We start from the raw sequence: 6,000 nt of genomic DNA, 5'->3' as shown, positions 1-6,000 counted from the left end.
TGTAGATAGTAGATTCTAGTACTGATCATCATAAAAACAAGATTCTGATTTCTACAAATGTTTTCCCATGCCCGGCAACAATTCTCCAAACTACCATTTTAGGGACTGTGCCTAGGGTATGGACTTTGGGGAGGTGGTGGGAGGAAGTGTGACGTCCCTTGGACTGCAGCATAAAACATTATTGTCCTTTGCAATTCTCTTCCATTATCTTAACCAATTGTCGGCCATCCATATTGGGTCTGGCACAGCCCTGCGGTGCTACGTGCTGTCTGATCTGGAGTCACAGCTTACAGCTACTGAGGTAAAATCCTGGCTCCTTGTTTGCTTGTTAAGGAAGTTCCCAAACCTCTCTAAGTTTTAGTTCATTCATCTGCAAGATTAGATAAAAGTTATTATGATGATCAAAGGCCATTAGTCAAAACAGAGTATTCCTGAGCAAGCCATAAATCCCAGTTGTCTACTGGTTTAATGAGGCCACAAAGAAGTAGACTGGAATTTTGGATCCTTTTTTTTAAATCTCACCAGAACTTTGTCATATTTTCAAAATGATTATATATTTTTTTAATTAAAAAATAAACAGAAGAAATTGCTGGGAGGACAATGGCCAAGGTCCCCCTGAGAATCCTTTAAAAGAGCCCCTGCCAAGTTGTTCATGAAAGCTCTAATGGGGGGAAACAAGACAGGGAAATAATGCATTCCTGTCCCATCCCCAGGACGACCATGTAAGCAATATGTGACACTATTGCTCATGAGTCAGGTCGCTGGTTTGGTTAGTTGTTCCACTTGATAATTAGACATTCACATACTCTGTATTTTCACAAAAACAACTACCTTTTCCATTAGATTACAAATAGGTCAAGACCTAGACACCGAAATTTTAAGGCAACTCTCGACTCATGTTTGCTGACAAGCCCAGTTTGGAGAGTGAATCCACTAGAAGTGAAGAAAGTAGTTTTTGACCTGCCAATTATTTTTCTGAGAGCGTGCAAGAAAAGAGGAGAAGAACGCCAGCTTGATCACCGATGAGCAAGGCTTACTGACGTGAATCCAGGAGGCAGCATTGCATTTTGCCCAATAATCTACCCACAGGTGGCCTAGTTCCATGCACCATGACCACTTGGGGGCTCAATAGGGAAAGAAAATCTGGGCAGAAAGCCATGATGATGGAAGCTGGATTGGTTGAGAGAGTCCACGTGCACCTTAATCCTTCATTCTCCATCCAACCTTAAGCACAGAGCACACCTGAGGCAGTGTGTTGCAATGGCTCCAGCTGAGAGAGTTGTGGCCTTCTGACCCTAATCTTACGTCCATCTCTGCTGGGTCTTATGACTTTAGGTGCTCTGCCCTCCCTAGACCTCAAGGGCTTGTCATGTGTCCTAGTATTTTTGGACTGTGATATATCTAAAAATATATCTAAAATCTTCAGTGATATATCTTAAGATATGACCCTAACAAGGGTGTTTTGATGATAATGGCTCTCTTAAATTCCAGAACATCATTAAGAGTAGTAGCTACATGCTAGGGATGGTATGTTGACTGCCATATAACTTATCCTCTATAATCTTTGCAATACTCTTCAGAGGTAGTCATTTTAATCCAAAATGTCACTTCAGCTGAGTTCCCAAACTGGTTCTTAATACAGAACCTAACTGCAGTTTCCATCTACCCCACCAATATAATATTAACCCATCAGCCAGGACCTTTTCAATCTAGTCCAATGAGTCAGCCATTTGGGTTCTCTCCCTCCCTCAAAGAGGTGAGGTGGAAATCACGCTTTGTCCCCTAAAAAAAACATTTCCAGGAACAATCCTATTCCTTTGCTAATAACTTTCTGGACATCCCCTTCTATAAAAATCTTCCATTTTGTTCCACTCCTGGATGCACATCTCTACATGCTCAGTGGGGTCCTGCCTGATTCATGAAGGATTTCAGAAAGCCATTTAGATCTCCCAATTTACTTGGTTGAACTTTGTTAGTTACCAGAAGGAAGAATTTCTTCTGTCCTTTAAGGTCCTTCAAAGTTGGGCTAAGAATCTAACTGATGTGAGGCAAAGTTGCAGGAGAAAATCAAATTTAGTTTTGTACATACATGGAATACATGTTGGCATGGAATTCTAATGACAGGTGACATGAGGCTCACTTGACATCCTGAGATGAGGAGAAGGGTGAAGGCTGGGGATACAAAGAGGAGGGAGACCACTGGCAGGTAGGTGAGAGGAGATGTTTGGAAAACAATGTTTGTCTTGTTGTGCAGGTTAATTTCTCAGTTAAGGAGGAATTTCTCTTAATGCCCTCTTCCTACTATAGGCAGATAGTTGAAGGGGTTGGTAAAGAGTTTTTCCTGAATTAGCTGGGTTTTGATTGCTTTTAACTCAAAAACAAATATTATGCCTAGGTTGCCCATGATGGGGCAGCCCGCTCTTGGCACCTACACATTTAAAAAATTTACTCCAAAACGTGATATTTAATCTACTTGTTTTTAACAATTATGTGCAGATTACTTACAAAGCTTTATTAAGCATTAGACAAAGTCAGTTTTATCTTAAGCTATTGTGTTTTTTGTGGATGGGAGATCTTATAAGAGGTAACGTAACTTATTTGGCTAGTAAACTCAGGTAGAATAAAAGTCTGTTTATTTACTGTTGATAACTCTAAAGGTGTGTTTGTGTTCATTAAACCATCAACCTTAAAGTACCTTTAATTTTTTTTAGTCTTTATTTTTGAGAGAGAAAAAGAGCGTGAACAGGGGAGGGGCAGAGAGAGAGGGAGACACAGAATCTGAAGAAGGCTCCAGGCTCTGAGCTGTCAGCACAGAGCCTGACATGGAGCTCTAACTCATGGACTGCAAGGTCATGACCTGAGCTGAAGTCAGACACTTAACCCACCCAGGCGCCCAGGCTCCCCTTAAAGTACCTTTAATATCAAATAATTTCTTAGATGTTTTGAATTGGAAAGCACTTGGGTTAGTTTCTACCTTTGGAGTTTTAGAATGCCCAGTGCTTAATGTCATTTGCCTTCAAAGCAACTAAATAGAGGTCTTCACAAAGTAATTTTAGCAATGCCATCCGAATGTAGAGGCATTTGTCATACATATAAAGATGCATGTGAACATACAGAGTCGCAGACCGTATAGCCTCTGTTGTAAAATTACTGTCGTGGAATAGGTATAAAACGGACTAGTTTCAGGGCACCTGCCTGGCTCAGTTGGTAGAGCATGTGGCTCTGGACCTTGGGGTTGTTGGTTCAAGCCCCATGTTGGGTGTAGAGATTACCTAAAAAATAAAATCTTAAAAAAAAACTTTTAAGTTTGGATTTGTTTTTATTTTTCTGTCCGATAGAATAAGTTAAGATTGTTGGTCTAGATGGCTAAAGTTTTTTTTTTGTTTTTAATATTTGTGGAGAAGACACTTAAGATTTTTATTTATCCTTGGCAAATCAGGTTTTAAATGGCTTTGCCTTCCATGTTTGCTTGGTAACAATGGTCTCCCTGGAATCTGCACTGTGAAGAGATGGCCCAGATAAGAAATTCCTGGAGAAGACCAGCAGAACACTGAATGTTTATATTTTGAAGGCAAAGGAAAAAAATGCAAGCACTTTCTAGAAGGACTTTTGATCTCGTTGAGCAAGAACTTTTACAATACTTGTAAGACTTTTTAGATAAATAAGGGAGGTTTTTGGATTAGTAAAAAGGATTGGCATTCTTTGGATTATTTTTAGAACCAGATCTCTGTGCTCCAGTGAAGACTAGATCTGTAAGACAAGGACATCTGTTTTTAGCTTCTCAAAGAATTGGCCTGTTGCTTTAATAACAGTCAAAGGACTGACACACCCATCCATCTGTGAGAAAGTCTTCCTCTGGGTAAATTTTGCTTAACAAAAAAAGCCTACAAATTAAAAAATGAAAAAAAAGAAAAATGAAAAAATTCCTTAGCAGCTTTTAATTTGGCCAAAATTTTTTACTATAGAATTATTAAAAATTTTAAAAATATATTATCAGGTTTTAGCCAGGAAAAATGGTAACATTTCTGGCAGATTAAACATGGATCCAAAAAGACATCCTCAAAGAGAGTGTAAACAGTACTACTTTGACAAGAGCTAGAGCCACTCCCAAAGATAACTGAAGAGAGAGCCCAGGCAAGTGGAAAGCCAAGCCACCTTCTGAGGATGTAAAACCAGAGGGACAAGAAGGAAATAGTTATTCCTAGGGGAAAAAGGATCCATAACCAATGAGTCTGGACTTGGAAAGGAAGGGATAATGTGAATTTTTGTTTGTAACTTGGGCTCAGGAGGAATTGATTTAAAAATGGGACAAACAGGGGCACCTGTGTGGCTCAGTTGGTTAAGTATCAGATTCTTGATTTCAGCTCAGGTCATGATCTCATGGTTCCTGAGAGAGAGCCGCTAGTCAGGCTCTGTGCTGACAGTATGGAATTGCTTGTCCTCTCTCTCTGCCCCTCCCTGAGCTAAACAAAAGAAATGTTTTAAAAGGCAGAGAAAAAAGCATAAAAAGAAGAAGGAGTTTATTAGTAAGGAATTCATTGTTTGGAAAAGGCGGCCCTGCTAAGAAGAGCAGAGGTGCTCTTAGTAGATTCCCCAGTGTGGACCAGGAAATTCCAGGTTGACTCTTTCAAGGTTACCTTGCTGAGTGTTGAACCTGCAGTTGGGTTAGGTATTAAGTCTCGGTTTCCGGACTTGGGCCCTTAACCTAAATGACATCATTTTGGGCCTGTGGATTTCTTTTCAACAGCCCTCACAAGGAAGCAGTAGTAAATTAGCCCTACTGTATGCTCATGCCTGATATGTATTATCTCATTTAATCTTCACAAGAATCCTCTGAGGAAAACCTAATTATTATTCCATGTCCTCACTGAGGAAACTGAGGCTGAGGATGTTGCAGAGCCTGCCAGGGCCCCACAACAGGAGAGCTGTAGAATGGCCCAGCTGGCCCAGCCCTGACTCAGCCTGTGTACAGAATCCCTTTGATCACTGCTCTCCTGGAACAGAGAAGTGCTGTAGACAATGTGTGAGGAAGATCACTGGGGTGTCTCATGGACGTAGGTCTAGAGAAGGAGGTCCTGAACCACTGTCTAGATGTGTGGAATCCTGTTTATAAGGAGAGCAAAAGTGGTCATCAGAGGGCAAATTAATGGTCTCCCGGTAAATACTTTTTTGCTTGAAATAAATGTCTTTCTGAAGCTTTTAAATTAAATCTCAAGAAAAGCTCATTGGATACTGAAGAACATCCATAATGCAGAGAATGGGGAGGAAAAAGCAGTTTCTACATTCCACCTTTCCTCCTTTTATTAAACCATATTTTTCTGAAAAGAACTCCTTTCTGTTGGCTTTGAGAAAGACATAATAAGGGAGAAGAATCCCAGCCTGGAAGACACAGGAAAGGAGAATTACAGACTACCACGCCTTCCCTGGACACCCCTCCCATGTGCTCATTTCCTTCTAAGGATTTGGGAAACTGTTTGGGGATTGACAGTACACTCCAGATTCTTCCAAAATCCAGAAGCATCCCATCCTGAAATAGTGATAATAAATCTGTCTCTGGGCTCTGCCTCCTCCACTTGCACCCACCTTTGCCTGAAATAATCAGGAACTGCTAGACTAGATTATGGTGTTCTCAGTGCTCAGAGAGATTTTAATCCAAAACTCTAGGACGAAAGGACATGTAGGCTGAGGCTGAAAACCTACTTGGGGCTCCCAAGTGACTTCTAATCATGAACCACCTGCCAGCACATGAATTAGGGGTAATTAGTTGATCTGGGTCCCCAGGGAAGATATGGACCTCTCCTCAAGCACAGTCTCTAGTTCCCCAACTTTTCCTTCTCCAGGTCAACTGAGTCACATACCACTTGCCTTGGGCAAGTGAGACCCAGCCTTTTCACTTGCCAGTAGGCAGAACCCAGAGGCTCTGTGCACAGGCAGGCTGAGACAATCACGTTGAGACACAGTGGGGGGGGAGGGGGGGCTGGCCCTGGGAAAACCAGGGCC

This window comes from Neofelis nebulosa, chromosome 12 (assembly GCF_028018385.1).
Source record: "Neofelis nebulosa isolate mNeoNeb1 chromosome 12, mNeoNeb1.pri, whole genome shotgun sequence".
Classification (NCBI taxonomy): Eukaryota; Metazoa; Chordata; class Mammalia; order Carnivora; family Felidae; genus Neofelis; species Neofelis nebulosa.
Note: the sequence above shows the minus strand (reverse complement) of the source record.